Here is a 19,192-nt window from a genome sequence, read left to right on the forward strand (position 1 = left end):
GTTCCTCTTGGGTCCCAGCTATGATTTGTCTCTTTCTGGCTTGATGGCTTCTTGAGTTGTCTTCAAGTAAGCTATAGGCTCCATGGGGGCAGAGGCAGGACAGGCTTGTTCACTGATGTCGCAGCCGTGACTGAGTGCCTGGCTTTAGGTATTTGCGCTTCTGAGTGTCTTCCTAAAAGAATCCCTCTGTGTGGCCAGAGAGGCGCGCCCAAGGATGCTCAGACATCCTTACAGTGATGGAGCGGATGAGAGCATTTGCTGCTTTTACAAAAGCCTAGGTTTAGTTCCCAGCACCCACATGGTGGCTCACATCCCTCTGCAACTCCAGTACCAGGGGATGCTATGCTCCTTCTGACCTCTGTGAGTTCCCACAGGCGCACATACATACATACACTCATGCAGTCATGCGCACAGCTAAAACCAACAAACATACAAACATACATACACACATATGTAAATTATATATAAAATATATAATATAATAATATTATATATATATATATATATATATATATATACACACATTTGAAACATAATGGGAAAGAAAAAAGCAGTTAAGGTTCTTATTAATGAAAGCACAGGTAGGTAGGTACATTAGAGCATGGACACCCAGTAGGATAGGATGTAGCCATGTCAAACGTTGCCACACACTAACATGCCCCTCTGTGGCTAGGTTCCAAAACCTGCCATTCTTCACGACTCATCATTACACAAAAGTGTTGAACAAAGGTATCGAACAGGTGTATCAGTGCCTTAAAAAAAAAATCACCAGTGAGAACACCTTGTGCTGTCAAGAAGGATGGTCTCTGGGGGTGGAAATGGGGCTGAGAGAGGAGTTGGGGAGAGAACCGGGCACTTTGGGCTTCTCACCTCTTCCTGTTTTCTGTACCACTTTGAATTTTACCGACAGCCCCCATGTTTGCTGTAATTGGCAAATAAATTATAAGCTGCTCGGAGCAAGCAAAAGACCTTGGAATCTCCCTTGGCTGCCGCCTTTGGGAGACAGAGAATATTTTCCCCGGAACTCCAGGGCAGTGTGACTCTCTGGGGACTTGGTCGGAAGTGATCCCATCCCTCGGGAATGGCAGCTTTGGAGCTCCAAGTTTCTCCAGAGGCTTGGAAGAAAGATGTAGCCATGGCACAAAGTTGGCAGTGATACGAGACGTCTATTTCAGGGCTGACCTCCCGCCCCGGCCACGGGAACCTTTTATTGGTGGAGGATTTTCTAGGAAAATGAACACAGGGAGGAGGTGTGGAATTTCTTCGTAAGGTGGAGTGAATGCCAGGGGTCCCCATGTGCCAGTGTGGTTGACTGCGTGCACACATGCATGTGTTGGAAGTAGAGGGGGTAGGGCGGGTGACTGTTGGAAGGTGCCCCGCTCTTTGGAAGGCCGGAGTCAGATGGGTGCTATTTCTTGAGTCTGCTTTGAACTGTCTACCGAGCAAAGCCCATGGATTACCTCATGCTACCATTTCCTCTTCAGCTCTCTCAGATCTGAAGACAGCCGAGCAACAGCAGGTCTGCCTGTCATCATTGTGAAATTGTGACCCACCATTGGCTAAGGGTCAGCTTACCTGTCCCAGGGGGCTTGCTAATGTGCAGAACTGGGAACTAGGAAGTGGCAGTATGGTGGCTAATGACCAAGGCCTTCCGGCAGTGGGGGAATTATTGGATGTCCTGACCTGCACTCTGACCTTCTTGGGAACAGACTGTAGGCTTGGAAGGAGCTGGCTTCTAATGTTCTTCCGGGGCCCAGGCCAGACTATATCTTGGTGAAGGAACTGTGTAGACAAGGAAAGAAATGGCAATGGAAAACCACCTAGGTCACTGGGTGCTCAGCGATATAGGTGTGCTTGCTAATAACCCCACCTGCACAGTTTTGTGAGCATCCTGTACCCTCTCCCCAGGGAACGTTGACCAGCAAGGCTAAGGCAGATTCGATGATGCTCCACTTGTGTGCACATCTGTAGCTATTGATTGAAACCTTAACACCCCCATATTTCCTTCTCTCCACCCTTCAGTTTGGGGAGGGGGTTGGAGTTGGGCAGCTAGCTCCCACACAGCTCTGACCTCTTACACTCACATCTCAGGTAGCAGAGGAACCGAAGCAGGGTTCTCGGGTTTGTATGCCCAGCCATTTGCACCAACCCTGGCCTCCAGAGCCCTGCAGAGGTGACAATCTGCATGGGCGAGGGGAAGGAGAGGGCCTGGGGGCCCTGAAGCCAGGCAGGGATGAGGTTGAATCTCAGTCTTCGCTTGGGGATTTTTGAACTTCCCCGAGTCTCACTTATTATCTGTATACTGGAGGTGGTTAGGAAGTGTAGACATCAGGATAAACCAGAAACTGCCAGCATCTCACTCTCTATAATGGGGCCACTGCCACTGCCACGGCCACCACCACCACCACCAGCAGCAACAACAGCAACAACAGCTCTGTGTGGCTAGCAAGGTGGCTTAGTGGGTCAGGGCCTCTGTTGCTAGGCATAGTGGCCCAAGTTAAATCCCTGTCACTCATGTGGTGGAAGAGGGGCACCAACCCCTGCAAGTTGTCCTTTGACCTCCACACACATGATGTGACATGAGTATGACTCATGCATGGGCACACGCACACACACATACACATGCAACAGTGTAAAAAAAGAAGAGCTTCCCATGGCTCAACACAGCACACGTACCACGGGCATGTCTCCGTGAAGTGTGGGGAGATGTTCATGCCTAAGAGCGGTGAGGTAAGGACAGGATGGTCTGCCCATATCCACATCGAAGGGGCTGTTTCTAGAATGGATGTGACTGAAGCTGCCATTAAGCTGGCCTTGTGTCTTGGACTGCAGCAGTGGGGTGATACAGCTGCAGTTTTGTAGAGCTGTTCTCAGGTGCTGTGTGTGTGTGTGTGTGTGTGAGAGAGAGAGAGAGAGAGAGAGAGAGAGAGAGAGTCTGTATGTGTGTGAGAGAGTGGGTGAGTGTGTGTATGTGAGTGTATGATAGAGAGCATGTAAGAGAGAGTGTGTTTATATGTGTGAGTGTGAGTGTGTGAAAATGTGAGAAAAAGATTGTGTGAGAGAGTATGTGTGTGTGTAAGCTCATATATGTCTGAGCGTGTATGTGTGTGAGAGTGTGTGTGAGGGAGAATGTGTGTGTGTGTGTGTGTGTGTGAGAGAGAGAGAGAGAGAGAGAGAGAGAGAGAGAGAGAGAGANGAGAGAGAGAGAGAGAGAGAGAGAGAGAGAGAGAGAGAGAGAGAAAGAACGTGTGTGTGTGTGTGTGTGTGTGTGTGTGTGCGCGCGCGCGCACATGCACGCTCACCATTGCTTGTTGCAGTTGCCAGTTTTTTAGGAATCCTGTTGGCCAAATGGCCTCATCCAGACTGGACTCTGTTACCTGCCGAGTGCCTGGAGCTTTTCTGCCAAGTGTGTACACCACAGTCGCTTCCTGTCTGCCGTGCGCCCTCTGACAGATTCATGTCTCCCGAGTCTCCACGTTCGCACCTGTAGTGGTTTTCACTGCAGGAGAGACGGACGCGAAGCCTGACACAGCAGTCATCTCGGTGGAGCGGCTGTGTATGTTTAATTGAAATCAGATGTATTAAGAAATTGGCACTGGCTGTGTTAAGTAAGCCTGGCTCCTCTGTAGACTTTGTATGGAGCGTAACTAAGCTAACTAGAATTTTTCAGGGCCTGCCTGGAGAGAAAAGCATCCCAGCCTTTCTTTGATGCTTTGTGACCTCGGTCAAACCATTTAGGCTCTTTGAAAGCTACCTTTGAAATGTTAAGAGAGTGGGAAATCAGTTACCTGAGGCAGGCCAGGAGGATGAAGTCATGCGCTCCTTCTGGAAGGGCCTAACTCACCAGTGTCTGGTCTTTTAGATGTGCACCTTTACTGAGATGAGCCCCTCCCACCATCTCCTGCTGGTATCACACCCATGGTCAGAAGAAGCACAGTGCTTTTGCTTGGGAACAGGGAACTATTTGATTCAGGGGCTAAGTCCTTAACAAGCAGGAAGTAAGCTTTTAAACTCTAAACTGCATCACTTGGAAGGCTCTTTACTGTCACTTCCTGGCCCCGTGACGGGGGGGGGGGGGGGGGGGGGGGGGGGGAACGGGACCGCAGGACACTCAGCATTAAGGCCTTGCAGCAGCCTTCCTGAATGGCCTCTGCATCATTGCTCTCGAAGCGACTGGTACTGCATGGTTGCCATGGTAGCAGCAGGATGTGGTTTCTATGGTGATGGTCCGCAGTGGCAGGAAGACAGCAGAGGTTTCAGTTATCTGGTGGCTTCTCATCTCCCCCCACCCCCAACCCCATCCCTCTAACCACCTCCCAGCAACACACTGGAGCTGTCTCCACTGTTGCTGTGTACAGGGGGTGAGCGCAGAAGCCAGGAATTTTACTGCCTGTTCTTGGAAGGACAGGCCCCACGGGATGGTTTCTGCTTCCATAGTGAAGGGGGACTGTCTACACGAACAATTCCACCTGGATGAGGACAGGTCCCTCATGTTGTAGCCTAGCAGGCTGAGTCTGTGGGAACCCGCTCCAAATGTCCCTTTCTGAAGGGAGGGCTTTCCTGACTTCTATATTGTTAACTTGCAAGTGGGCATGAGGTAACTTAGCAGAAGTAAATGGCTTCTAAGCCCTTCACGGTTGCTCTGTGATTTCAAAATGGCTGTAGTTAGGGGTGGGTGGGTCTTCCCGGGATCGGGTTTTCTTCCTCAGGAACTTCCTGAGATCAAGACAAACAGCAGTGTAGCCAATTTACTTGTTCCTTAATGGCTTAATCAATAGACAGATGGGCCTCTCTGTGGAAGGGTGGGGGGTCTGGCACAGAGCAGGGCAAGGACCAGGGAGATAAAGCTGCCTTTTATCTACGAGGGAGGAGGGGACACTGCAAGTTGTGGGGTTCAGTGGGTTCCAAGGTTAATTTGTACTGGAGTGGGGTGGATTTAGTACCAGCTGGTCTGATGTGCCTTGAGTCTCAGCCTCCAGCTGGAATCTTATCAGTCCTGTGTGGCAACAGGACTTCTGCCGGGCTCATCAGCAGCTCTGATTGGTGATTGGTGATGTCACTGGGCTCCTGGAGTGTGGTTGGTGGGTTGGGCCCTGTCCTCAGCACCTCATCTAGATAACTCTGAATCTGGATGCTGTGAGCTTGTCCCTCCCTTGAAGGGGATTGGACCTCAAGTGCCCATCGTGGATGGGGCAGGTCTGGGTAGGGCATGTAGAAGTTGCTCTGTCCTGTGAGGTTTTTCCTTGGTCCAGGGGAAGCAGAAGCTACAGATTCTGTTCCAGCAGGCCCCAGGGTACCCTGGTTCTCAGCAGGAGGGGCAGACTTAGACTTCCTCACCTTCATGAAGTCTGGAAGTTAAAAATACACAGAACACAGCGGCACCCATTGTTTGTGCTGTTCAGTCACAGTTGTGGTGTTTCTGTGTTTACTAAAGAACCGGCTCCAGTTTCACCTCTGAACCTGAGTACTGGTAATATCCTGCTGTCTCCGATTTCTTTAAAAATAAATAAAGTATCCAGGAAAAAGTAGGGTTAGTTCAATGTACGCCTCTGGTTCACTGCCTCTACAGGGTCCCTTGAAAATGTACATTTTCAGCTCTCTCTCTCTCCCTCTCTCTNTCTCTCTCTCTCTCTCTCTCTCTCTCTCTCNCACACACACACACACACACACACACATGGAGGGAGGGAGGAAGGGAGGGAGGAAGGGAGGGAGGAAGGGAGGGAGGAAGGGAGGGAGGAAGGGAGGGAGGAAGGGAGGGAGGGAGGGGCGGGCGGGCTATAACTTTGATTTTCTATGTATGAAAGTTTTTGAGACAGGTTCCTCATGTAGCCCAGGTTGGCCCCGAGCTCACTGTATAGTCTTACTCTCACCATCTGCCTCCTGAGTATTGTTTTATCTAGAAAAGACCTGAGCTCTGTTTTGCAGGTGCACGCCCAGCTTGCCTCTGTGCGAATGTTGAAGATTGTTAGTTCCTAGGGATCTAGCTCTTTTCAGGATCTAACCCAAGGCCTCGTGCGTGCCAGTCAGGGACTCTACCACAGAGCTGTACCCTCAGCCACTAGATCTTTGCCATCTCCATCCATTGCAGGGACAGCCCTCTATGGACCCACCTGGGTGGGCCTGGCAGCCTTCCTGTCTCCACTTCAGTTGACTTTAAATCTAAGGCTTCCCTCCGGCGTCTCCAGCTTCTCTGGGCTCTGGCCAGGAGGTTCCTGAAGCTAACCTGACAAATTTAAGTTCCTACAGCTGCTGGCCCACCTATGTTTGCCTCACGTAGGCTACCACCACGCCCCTCTCCCTCAGAGGGCACAGTGGCCTCGAGGCTGAGCTACCTGGCAAAGAATTGTGAGGGTGTGCTTCTGGTTTGGGGGCTGCTGTGCCTATTGTCCTGGGTGACCCTTGGCTTCTATGGGGGAGTCCCCAAAGGGAGGCTGAGTGTGGCCGGAACCCAGACTACAGACTCTTGCCTCCCTCTTTGCCCATAGTGAGAACATGTGTTCCTGTGCTTTGGTGAGACTCTCATACCTGCTGTCCTTGAATCATAGGTGTGTCCCGAGTGTGTATGCATGCACAAATATCCTAGTGAGTTTGTCTGTCTGCTCTTTTAGCTGTGGCTTCCTTTGTCCCCACAGCTGTTAGGATACAAGAATGAGCCATCGTCTGCCACAGGCCAGGCCTGAGGACCTGTGGTTGCCCCCTGGAGAAGCTGCAATGCTTCTCGCCTCCATAGATGTTAGTATCAGCCCTGTAACACTTGAGTTAGTTGCCTGGCAGATATGTATGGTGGACCTACCCAACTGGTGGCTCTGGGAGAAGCCAAGAGGCTAGAAACCCGGGTTGTGGTTAGCTTGACATACCTTGGGACAGGCAGACGCTGAGAGATTTACAAGTCTGAGTTCCTTGGCCAGCTGGACTCTGCCCACATCCCAGCCAGGGGTCTTGGATAGTTAACCAAGCTGTATCATCTGTCATCCTAACTGTGATTCAACCAACATCTCGGGGTTGCCAGGACGGCTTGGGGTCAGTGCGCCAGCACACGTCAGCCACGGCCATGACTGCTGCCCTCATTTCACAGATGTGGAAATTGAGGTCAGAGAGAAGTGACTACTTGCTCAAGGTAGCCCAGCCTGAAAATGGCGCGGCTGCTCTGAGGAGCCCTGTCCTCGAACTCCACCCTCAGGTGGCCTCATCTGGCCAGAGGTTCTCAGATGGTCAGATGTCCACAGCCCGGAAACGGCTGTTTGAACTGTTGTTATCGTGCACAGCCCCTTGGACGTCTTATCCTTGTTGGGCGTTATTCGTATTCATCCACAGGGCCCGGCAGCTTCCATCTGAAACTGCTCCACCAAGACAGTGTGTTTGAAATTAAAACTACTTAATTTTAGGGGTGGCCTGAGTTTCACTCAGAACTAAGGTTGGAGGACAGCTTCTAGGTGTCCATATTCTTCCACCATGTGGGTCCTGGAGATGAATTCAGTTTGTTAGGCTTGGCAGCAGCACTCCTCCTCCTCTTCCTCCTCCTCCTCCTCCTCTCCCTTCTCCTCCTCCTCTTCTCCCTCATCTTCTTCCTCTTCCTCCTCCTCCTTCTTCCTCCTCTCCTTTTCCTCTTCCTCTTCCTCCTCCTCTTCCCCTTCCCCTTCTTCTCCTTCTCCTCTTTTCTGTTTTCTCCTCCTCTTCTTCCTCATCCTTCCATTTTTTGCTTTTGGTTTGGCTTTGGTTTCAGTTGTTCATGACAGGATTTCTGCCCAAATTCAGAGATCTGCTTGCCTCTTCCTCCTGAGTGCAGAGGCTGAAGTCTTACGCCAACACTGCCCACCTGGACGGCAGCAAGCACTTCTACCCCACCTCACCCCCAGTCAGGTCTTTGTTCCACTAAACGCCAGCTCCCCGTCTGCCATTCCCAGCCAAGGCCCTCCATGCCTCTACTTTTGGCTTTTGAATGTGAGTCCCTTAAAGCAAGATTTGGCCTCTTGTAAGGAGCTTGTTTCTGTCAACAAAATGGCCTCAAGGTTCGTCTGTGTTGTACCATGTATGCTGGTTTTCTTCCTTTTGTTTATGTTTGGAAACAGGGTCTCACAGAATCCTGAAGCTTGGTCTTGAACTCTTGCTATTCTTGCTTCAAGTGCCACTGTCTTAGTTAGGGTTTTACTGCTGTGAACAGACACCATGACCATCGCAACTCTTGGTCATGTTAAATGTTCAAGGACAACATTTAATTGGCTTACAGGTTCAGTGGTTCAGTCCATTGTCATCAAGGTGGGAACATGGCAGCATCCAGGCAGGCATGGTGCAGGAGGAGGTGAGAGTTCTACATCTTCATCTGAAGGCTGCTAGCAGAATATTGACCTCCAGGCAGCTAGGATGAGGGTCTTAAAACCCATACCCACAGTGACACACCTACTCCAACAGGGCCATATATCTTCTAATAGTGGCATCCTCTGGGCCAAGTGTATACAAGTCATTACAGCCACCATACCTGATTGCGTTTTCCTTCCTTTTAAAGGCTGAGTAATACTCCATTGTGAATGAATGTGTGTGTGTGTGTGTGTGTGTGTGTGTGTGTCTGTCTGTCTGTCTGTCTTTATCCATCCATCTGTCTGTTAGCATTTGGGTTGTCTCTACCTTCTGGATGTAGGAACAGTACTGACAAGGGCTCTCATGTAAACCTGCCCCTTAAACTCCCTATGCTTAGATACAAGAGAATTTCCTTATCAGGAATATATAATGAGAACAGAAAGAAGACTCCAACTTCTGAGACTGGCAGTCTCGGGTCCTTGTCTAGGATACAGGGGCCTGGCAGCCACTCAGCTATAAGAGAAATTTCCTTTGGAGGACTGTTGTAGGTGGTGTGACTTCCTTATGATCGATATCATGGAGCGCTGGGGACACCATTACCCTCACCGCTGCCCCGAAGTTATAGTCTTCTGGCCCATGCTGGATCGTGTCATTTGGTGGGTTAGTAGAAAGGACATCTGCTACTCAGGACAGACTTTAAGATAAATTCTGGTAAGCATATTCCTATGTGGTTCACCCTCTGTGTAACTTCCTCTGAATGGGTTTTCTGTGTTAAAAAAAAAAAAAAAAGAAAAAGAAAAAAAATATTGTTCTAGTTAGGTATGATACTGCATGTCTGTAATCCCAGGGCCTGGGGAGTTGGAGGCTGGCCTAGGGTAAATGAGACACTCCTTCCCTCAGAGAAAGTGCTTGATGTAAGGAAAGATGCCAGGGAGCCCAGCACATCAGGTGCCTAGAGGGCCTCTGAGCGAAGTCCACTCGGGGAGAGGTTGGTCCTGCCGTGAGTAGGTAGTGCCAGCGAGGCCACTTAGTGCTTCCTCTGTGCTGGTCTCTGCCCGGCTTCATTGTTCTTTCATAACCACTTGGACTCTTGAGTACTGGGATGGCTCTGGACCTGTCGGGAGCTGTTGGGACTACCCACAGTGAGCAAGCAGGGTGTGAGCCCTGCACTTGGCTTCCTGGGGGAAAGAGTGAGGTGTAGGTATACTGCTGGTTTAGCCCGGACGGCATGCGCAGGCAGGCCTGAACCTGAAGAGGAATGTGTTTGCTTCTCTTGTCATCCGAGCACCATTGTCCCCAGTTGGCTGGCTCTGAGTGTGCCAGGAAAGAGAGGACAGGAGTCAGTGGGTCATCGGGGACTATGCCCTGCCCTGTGTTAGCAGAGAGCCCCGGGAGTGGAGCAGGCTGAGCTCTGGGAATCTCTAGTACTGTGGCCTTCCTGTCAGGAATCAGTAGTCATAAAGGAACGGACGATAACCAGTGGAATAGAGAGAGAGAAGGTGAGACTTGTTATGTGTTCATTGTGGAACCCAGGAGGTGGGCACATGTATCTGTCCCCTGGTCTCACAACAGTAGCGTTATTATCTTTTTTGGTGGTGCTGTGATCAAAGTCAAAACCTCACTCCTGCTAAGGAAGTGTTCTACCAGTGAGCGGTTCCCCCCCCAGCTATTTTACTTTTTGGTGTCTGTGTGTACACGATCTTGTGATTTCTGTGTGGGTGTGTGTGGAGGCCAGAGGTCAGTCTCAGGTATTATTCCTTGGGTGCCTTCCATATTGTTATTATTATTACTATTATTATTGTTATCATTATTAGTATTTTAAATCTGAAAGACTTTCTCACTCACCCAGACCTCCTTACATCGGCAGGCCAGTGATCTCCAGGGACCCTCTCGTCCCTCTCTGTCCAGCCTGGGGTTATTAGCTCTACCAACTTACTTGGCTTTTTTTCCCCACTGCCCCTGTAGATTCTGAAAATTGAACTTGGGCCCCCAATGCTCCCAGACCTAGAGCTTTGCTGACTGAGCCATCCCATCAGACACTTTTATTTATTTAAAAAAGGGACGCAACTGAAATTGACCAGCGTTAGAGCACACTCCCTGTGTCTGCCACCTCAGCCCACAACCCAGAAGCCCTCTGGGGTCTCCTAACAATTGCTACCTTTCTTCTTCTCCCTTAATTTCTCGGGACCACAGCCTGGTTCCCTTCCAGGTTCTGTTTCACAGAGAAATCGACTGCATTATTTCCTAGTGGCTCAGCGCCATGTTTGTGAGATTCACCGTGTTCTGCTCATAGCTAGTTTTTTTTTTTTTCCTCTTTTAAAACCTTTGTTACTATGTAACTCTCCTAAGTTACCATTTGGGCAATCAGTGAGATGACTCAGCAGATAATAGTGCTAGCTGCCAAGCCTGGTAGCCTGAGTTCAATCCCTGCGATCTGTGTGGTGGACGGGGCGAACTGACCACACATGTTTACCCACGTCAGCATCTGAGCTGTCTCAGAAGTCTTAAGAAAAGAGACAGCTGTCTTAGGTCTAGCACACTTAGACCATGTGCTAAGCCGGTCAATTTCTTTGGCTTTTAGGGAGTGATATTTCTCAGGGGGCGGGGGACCCCAATTGCATAGACCTTCAAGGAGCGCATGTGAGGTTGTGGTGACTGACTCGGGGTTAGGAATGAACCCCACTCACTGACTTCTGGCTGGGTACAGATGCAGCTTGTGCAGTCTGCTAATGCCAGCAGTTAGACACATTGTTTTTACTGGCTTACACCCCCTCCCCCAGAAACAAGTGCGATGTCTGGCTGCTTCACATCTGTGCCAACATTTGTCATTGTCTATCTTCTGCTTTAGCCATTTTGGTGGTTGTATAACAGTGTTCAAGGTTCCTGGGTGGTTGGAATCCTTTCCTACAGAATGCTGGGAAACAGTCATTCATCCTTGGGTGATGGTGCTGTTATTGTTGAACCAGAGGGGCTTGAAACGGATGCTTTTCTGATGCTGGGAGACAGACTCGTCCCTCTGCGCAGTGCCTCTGCCCACTGCAGATCCTAGGACTAACCAGATGCAAGGAATCCCAGAGAGCCTTTATAAAGCTGGCTGTATATAGAAACTGGGTCTTTGTGAAGCTGGGAATTCCTTAGCCCATGCTTAGCTTAGGTCAACAAGACATAAGAAAGACAGTGTGGTCCTCACAGCTGGCGTCTGGCCCAAAGTAGTGTTGGCATTTATTTCCTGCTTCTATATAAATAAATATGTATTACATATGTGTGTGTATACTATACATACATACATACATATATATATTAATATTACATGATATCTTGTTAGTAGCCCAAGCTGGTTTCGAACTCTGGTCCTCTTGCTTCTCCTAGGCTGTTGGGGTTATGGGTGTGGTGGCACACACAGAAATGTGTTTTTGAGGCAGTCTGGCCAATTGGAACAGTTGTACTTCTTGCTAGTTCTGGTTGGTTGTGATCCATTCCTGGAAACGTCCTGGTTCCTGGCCTGGGGTCACAGCTGCCTAACTGCTGGGGTTTCCCCCTGGACATTCCTCAAGCTTCTTTCTCACGGCTGACCCCTGCTTAGCTGAGTTCTCTCCACACAGATGGTGGGGCTTAATCTACGTGCTCTCCCCTCCTCTTCTTTCTTAGACTCAACATATATTTAGGGAGCTTGAAAATTTTGTCAGGCACTTAGCCATTTTTTTCCTCCCTAGTCTCTTCTGTTTTGGCCTCCCCTCCCTCCCTCCCTCCCTCCCTCCCTTCCTTCCTTCCTTCCTTCCTTCCTTCCTCCCTCCCTCCCTCCCTCCCTCCCTCCCTCCCTTCCTTCCTTCCTTCCTTCCTTCCTTCCTTCCTTCCTTCCACTTGTCTGCCTGACTATTTGCTCCTCCCACCCATCAATGTTTATATTCCCCATTCATTTACAAACTTATCTATTCACCTACTCATCTATCCATTTGATCACCTATTCATTCACCCCTACCCACTGCCAATTTATCCTTCCATCTATCTACCCATGCACTTTCCCATCATCTGTCCACTCACCTCCCCCACCCACCCATTCACCCACCCATCCATTCACCCACCCATCCATTCATCCACCCATCCATCCACCCACCCATCTATCTACTCACCCATCCATCCATCTGCCCATCTATCCATCCATCCATCCATCACTCACTCACCCACCCATCCATCCATCTGCCCCCCCACCTGTCCATCTATCCACCCATCCGACCATCTATCCATCCATCTGCCCATCCATCCCTCATCCATCCATCCCTCATCCATCCATCCACTCACTTACCTTCCCATTCATCCATCTCTCAATTCATTCTCCCACCTACCCACCTAGTGTACTTATTGTGAGTCAAACTTTGGATTAGACGCAGATGGATGAGCGGGTGTTCCTCACGTTTGAGGTCCTCTACCCAGTTCGCCTTTGGAGAAGACAAATGAGTGAGTAGATGTGCCAGTCACTTTTGCTGTTGATGGTTGATGTGACAAAGTATCCGACAAGAACAGTTTAAAGAAGGAATGCCGCCGGTTCATGGTTGAGGTAGGAGCATAGCGGGGTAGCCATGAGACAGTTTGCATCTGCAGTTGAGAAGCAGAGAGAGCGGGAGGCTTTACTCCTGGCCTCCTGGCCTATGGGATAATGCAGTCTAGTTAAGATGGGTCTTCTCCCTGCAGTCCCTAGCTACAAGCTTTCTCAAAGCATGCCCAGAGGGTTGCTTTCTTGATGATTCTAGACCCTATCAAGCTACTGCATCTTGACACTGTCTTGAGATGGGAATTTAGTGGATTGTAGGTATATGGTGTCTCAAGAGAGGGACACAGTGAAGTGATCATTGCCCAGGCCACTCAGGGATCCTTGGCCACCGTGTGTGATAGAGGAGTGTCTGGGGCAGGTAGATGATATATCTGTGGGGTTCAGTAGAACCTCTTAGCCAGGCCTGTTGGCATTCCATGGAGTGTGGTCGGGGACAGCCATGCTCTGTGGTAGGTGAGATGATGTCCCCTGAAGATATTGTCGACCTAGTCTCCAGGTCCCACAAGGGTTTTGTGTCCAGAGTCTTGAGATGTGGAGTTTAGCACACAGTATTCATGGGTAGAATCAGTATGAAGGCAGGGCAGGAGGGAGGCAGGAGAGTCTAAGCAAGAGAGCAGAGTCAGGAAGTTTCTGTTGTGGCAGGAGAGGTGGGGCCACACACCTAGGGATGCAGGTATCTCTGGGAAGACAACATTCTCCCTTGGACCCCCAGGAGGAGCTGGCTCTGCCCCGTCCACTGCCCTCTGTACAACCCACTGGGCCCACTCTAGACCTCTGAGAGGACAAACCACTGGGTCTGTGGCAACTTATTCCACAGCTCTGGGAACCTGTTAGGTGGGCAGGTATGGGGCTTTCTACTGGGTAGTGGACAGGAACACCAAGCTGGTTGTGCAGAGGCTATAAGACCCTCTCTTTGACTTGAGAACCCCCTAAAAGGTTCACCTTGCAACCAGCCTGGGTTCTTTGAAGATGGCTGTCAAAACGAGCCAGGGTTTAACAGGTTGATCCTTGGTGGGGGTCCTGTGAGGTTGGGACCTTTCCCCCAGGCTTCTGATTCTCTCTGTTGATATGGGCGGGATAGGTGTGGGAGCCTGCTTTAGGGGAAGTCCCAGAAATGGCGCTTGGGTCCCTTGAGACACGTCTCCCACCTCCTGTACAGAGCAGGAAGGTAGGGTGTGCCGGGAGTATCATGCAACCTGTACTTTGCAGAAGTCAAACACATCTCTCGGGTGGGAGGATCCGTCTTTTGTGGGATCGGCGCGTGGCCTGTCTGCCTGGGTGACTCACCCACACCCTCCCCTGACGCTTCTGACAGCGCCTGCGATCTGTTGCCTCCCTGTCGCCTCCCGCTCCATCCTTTTACTCAGCCTCTACCGGAGCCTCCCGCCCCCCTCCCACGCCTCTCCTCACGGGGCCTCCAAGACTCCCTGTGTCTCCGGGAAGGGGATATATCACAGATCATCCCAACTGGAAGCCTCCTCCACATGCTAGCCACTGAAATGTTGGTGCGTGCCAAGCTACATGTCTCCAGCTTTTACAACCATGTCCTTCTGGGGCATCTGGGTCCTTCTGGGTCCCAGGTCCCCATCCTATTCACTGTTGCCTAGCATCGGTCACTGGGCACTGACCAGCATCAGCTTGTTTGTTCATGAGCAATGTGAGTTAGCTGTCTGCTACTGTAATAACCGACCCGGGACAAAGCAGCTGCAAAGGAGAACAGACGATCTCTGCTCACCGGTTTGGAGGTTTTAAATCTCTGACCTTTGACCCTATGGCTTTGGGACTCCAACAATGCAGTGCTTCATGTCAGGGGTAGGGCTGGAGGAGGCAACCTCATGTTACAGCCAGTGGGGATTAGGAGGAAGAGGAAACATTGGGGGTTCCATTGTCCCCTTAACTAACCCAAGACCTTCCACTAAGTGGAAGGCTCCACCATCCACAGAGGGGGCCAGTCATTTTTAAGCACACGGACCTTTTGTGAGACAGTCGTGATCTTAACTGTGGTGTCACTATTGGAGCTGAATGGTATCCCCTAAAATGTATGTATTGAGTATGACCTTGTGTGTCTGGGAGATGACCTTGTTGGAGATTAGGGTCTGGGCAGTGTCACTAGCTGAGGTAGAGCCTGTGAGACTAAGTGCTCTGGGTATAGCTGTGAGGACAGGAGAGGCACAGAGCAACACCCTGGTCCTGAGAATACCTAGAAGAAGCCAGCCCTGCTGGCACATACGGCCTCCGGAGAGAAGAGGTTGTTGTATTGTTTCCTTCAGCATTGAGGCTTAAACTATACCAGTGAGCTATACCCCCCCACCCCCAGATGTCTCTTTACTATTTATTTTGGATAGAGGTCTTACTAAGTTTCGTAGGTCAGCCTTAAACTTGGCATCCTCCTGCCTCCATCTTTGGAGTAGCCCAAATGACAGGCCTATACCACCAGGCCCAGCTACTTCTGATACCTGGCCCGTGAGTTTTTCTGGGACAGCTCTGGGACATGACTGTTCACTTAGCCCTGGTTCTGTTGCCTCCTGTGCGTGGTCTTTTCCCCCTGGGTAGCGCTGTGTCTGCCTGCTTGGTTATGGCTCAAAGCGGGTTGGGAGGAGGTGGCCTTGCTGGAGCTCAGTCACCAGGCTGTCTGACCTCTGCCTGGGGATCCTGGTTCACTGGGTTCAGAGACTCTCCACCCCCCTCCCCGGTCTCAAGGTCTGAGTGTGCCAGGGTTTCTCTCAGACTGGCTGATTCCAACCATGCCCTTGGTAAGCAAGCAAAAAAGGGCTGCCTGGCTGAGGGAAGCCGTTGTCGGCTGCAAATTACTACTTGGGGGCCAGTTGGTGAGCTCACCTGTGCTGCATTTTGCTTACATGGGTCTGGCCCACCCTCCCCAGTGAAGCCTTAGCACTGGGGGGGCAGGGGGGGTAGGTGGCTCTATGTGCTTGAAGCCCTTTGCTTCCTGTCTGTTCTCTGGGGTGTTCATAGTAATCCAAAACCATGGAAATGGAGGCAGGGGAGGCTTAGATATGCCCAAGGTCACAGCTCACACCTGTTTGAGCTGGGCTTCAAAGTGGAGGCCCAGAGTTCTGCACTCACTGGCTTATCTACATTTACGCTGACTGTAAAAACTTCCTAATTATTAGACGCCAGTAAAACAGTTCACCTTTGGACTTGGGTAGAAAGCCATGCTCACGTGTGCGCTTGTGTCAACATAAGGCTTTTATGCACACACACACACACACACACACACACACACACACACACAGCTGTCTCCTAGAATACTGGTCATCACTGACTTGAAAATATTTCCTGAATGACCTCTCCTGCCAGGCCAATAAATTGAACCAGTAGATGGCTAGCTTGTTTGTAACCCTCTTTAAGTCCTGCTAGTAGCTGTGAGCCTCCCCAGGGACTGGGGCCCGACTGTCCTCCACTCTGTCCACTCTGTCCCGCAAGCTACAGAGAGGCATGGTAGAGCTAGGGAGGGAAACCAGCAGAGAAAGCCCACTGCTGAGCCATGTGCCAGTGGGGGGCTTCCAGCCCGGTGTCTTGGGGACAGGGGCTGGCAACCATCCTCCAGGCAGGATGGAGGCATCCCACAGTGGCACTGGGGATGAGCTTTGGGTATGTCTGCCCGTACCCTTTCTCACCCTGCCTAGCCAGTCTCTCAATGATTAACTGTGAGACCTTGGCACCGTGTGTCGCCTCCCAGTGACAAGCAGAACTCAGCTCTCTTGCTTGCAGTAATGATTCCAAACACACTGCCCTCCCCTCATCGTCCCCCCCCCCCCCCCCCCCCCCCCCCCCCCCCCCCCCCCCCCCCCCCCCCGGCCGTAAGGCCTCTCTGCCTCTTCTGAGCCTCCTTTGCTCTCTTCTTAGACCTTTATGTCCCAACCATCTGAGAGGTTGGCCCTCCCCGCCTCTTCCATTTATTTCTTGCTTCCTGCCTTAGCACTTATCGGAAGTGAACAGGCCTGGTGTTTTTATTTTGTCCCTGTCTCCTCCCACTAGGAAAGCTGGGTTTTTTTTGCTTGTCATCCGTCTCCTCCCCACCCCCCACTCCAGATGACACACGTTAGGTGCTCATTGAATAGCTGCGCTGTGAACAACTGAATCCCCAGAGCTCTGCGGGCTGGGCTTGTTGAAGTCCGCCTGCTGAGTACAGGCGGCCACTGAGTGCCTGACTATTCTTACTGATGTCACCCTACAGTTTCTGTGTGGAGGCTCCAGAGCACACAGAGGGGGGCATGTCTGTGCAAGACAGCGAGGAGGGCGCTAGCATGAAGGAGGCGGAGGGCAGAGGTCTTCCCATCCTCTTCTTTGTCTGTCACTGGGAGACTGGGACACGGGGTGGGCTGGGGTGGCATCTTTTCGTCTTGCCTCCTGCTCCCCCACCCCAACTCCTGACAGAGTAGGATAGGTACCCCGTAGCTGCTAGCCTCCACTGTCCCCTTTGTGGATAAGAAGGGGCGTTCCTCTAGTCTGCGGCCACATGTCTGAGTCTGGCTTCCTGCACCTGGGCACGTCCCAGGCAGTCTGTGGCCAGGCTGTGTCTCCTGGCCAGGCCTTTCAGGAATGTACCCTTGCCAGGCTGGCTGTGAGAATAAGGCTGTGCCTGCTTGGTCATTCTGACGAGTGTGGGACTGTCCTTGGTGTTCTCACCAGAAGTGCAGAATCTCTGTAATTCTTTGTTGTTGTTTTTGCCTGTTTTTTGAATTGTATGGGTGTCTTTGTTGAAAAGCACTTGGTTAGGCTGTCTTTTTAAGTAGAGAACCTGTTGGTGCGTGCGTTGGTGTGTGCGTACATCTCTACTTTTATTTCATTTTTAGACAGGGTCTCTCATTGAGCCTAGAGCTCACCAGTTTGGCTGGCTGCTCAGCAAGCCCCAAGACTCTTATTTACTACTTCCGTCACCAGGATGCAGTCATGTACCGCCCTGCCCAGCTTTTTATGTGGTTGTTGGGGATTTGAACCTGTGTCCTCATGCTTTGTTGGTAGACACTTTATTAACTGAGCCCCACCTGCCCTGCTGATCCCTTTCAGCTCTTCTTCCTATCAAGCAATGTCTGTCTGTCTGTCTGTCTCTCTCTTTCTAAGCTTCTTGATTTTTCTTTAAAAATATTTATATGTAGAGAAGTTTTACATTTTTTCCCAGTTGTCAGAGGCTTGTGTGTCTTAATTAGTTAATTAGTGGCTTAGAAAGTTGTTCCAATTAGAAATGGCTTGAGTATATATGTGTGCCTCCTGAGTGTACATCCACGTACCATGTACATTTGGTGCTTGCAGAGACCAGAAGAGGGCATCAGATTTCTGGGAACTGGAATTGAAGATGGTTGTGAACTGCTGTGTCCTTAACCCAGATCCTTTTGCAAGAGCCAATCTCTCTAGCTCCAACTCCTCTAAGTTTTAAGGTCAAGCAAGCATTACTTGTTCTTAAAAAGGGGGATTTGGCCGCTGTTAATCTAGAGCTGTTTTGCTGTAAGGAGCGAGGCACCCCCCAGTTAACTTGAGTAGTCACTCCTATTTTCTGTTTCTCTGCAGCTTTGGGCCATTGCTACTCTCTGTCCTCCACGGTTCTTCCAGGACTCCTGGGGACTGTTATTGCCCAGGACTCACTGGCCTTGCTTTGACACTGTGCTATTTTGCTTATTCCACATTCACAGTATTTTTGAGTTGAATTCTTTCATATGAAGCATGAAGGAATAGAGGGGTCAAGTCACTTGCCTGAGGTCACACAGCTAGATGGAGAACCACTGAGTAGTGGCTCTCCCTGTTGGCTGTTGTGGCTCTCCCTGTTGGCTGTGTGTCCTGACCAACATAGTGAGGCCCTGGGTTACTTCTTGGTGTTTCTTGTTCCTTATGGAATGCTATTTCTATTTTAAAAAGAAATACTTGGCTGGGCAGTGGTGGCGCACGCCTGTAATCCCAGCACTTGGGAGGCAGAGGCAGGAGAATTTCTGACTTTGAGGCCAGCCTGGTCTACAGAGTGAGTTCCAGGATAGCCAGGACTGCACAGAGAAAACCTGTTTTGAAAAAACAAAACAAAAACAAAAAGAAATACTTGCAATAAGTCTGTCTGTCTCTTAAAAGACATGGGTAGGGCCCATGGTAGAGCCACCAGCAAGAAGTGATTGGGCATGCACCTCACAGTATACCGTGCTAGCAACCTAAAACTCAAAACCCACCTGTGCTAATGTAGTTGATATTATATTCCTCAATGCTGACTTTCAATAATTGTGTCTTTATTTCAGTCAGTCAGTCAGTATTGTAATTGATACTTGGTTTTTACAATTATTTTACCGCAATCCACTTGGCTCCCAAGTGTGATACTGAGATCTAAAAGCAGGCTGGTGAGTTCTT

The 19,192-nt window shown here is 50.4% G+C and overlaps 1 protein-coding gene across 2 annotated transcripts in view; it reads left to right on the top strand.

Moving 5' to 3' along the window:
- The window catches only part of Cmip (c-Maf inducing protein), a 207,965-nt gene that overhangs the window by 59,893 nt on the left and 128,880 nt on the right, over positions 1–19,192 (top strand). The gene's annotated exons all lie outside the window — the stretch shown is intronic.

The sequence above is a fragment of the Mus caroli genome, chromosome 8 (genome assembly GCF_900094665.2).
Source record: "Mus caroli chromosome 8, CAROLI_EIJ_v1.1, whole genome shotgun sequence".
NCBI classification, from domain to species: domain Eukaryota; kingdom Metazoa; phylum Chordata; class Mammalia; order Rodentia; family Muridae; genus Mus; species Mus caroli.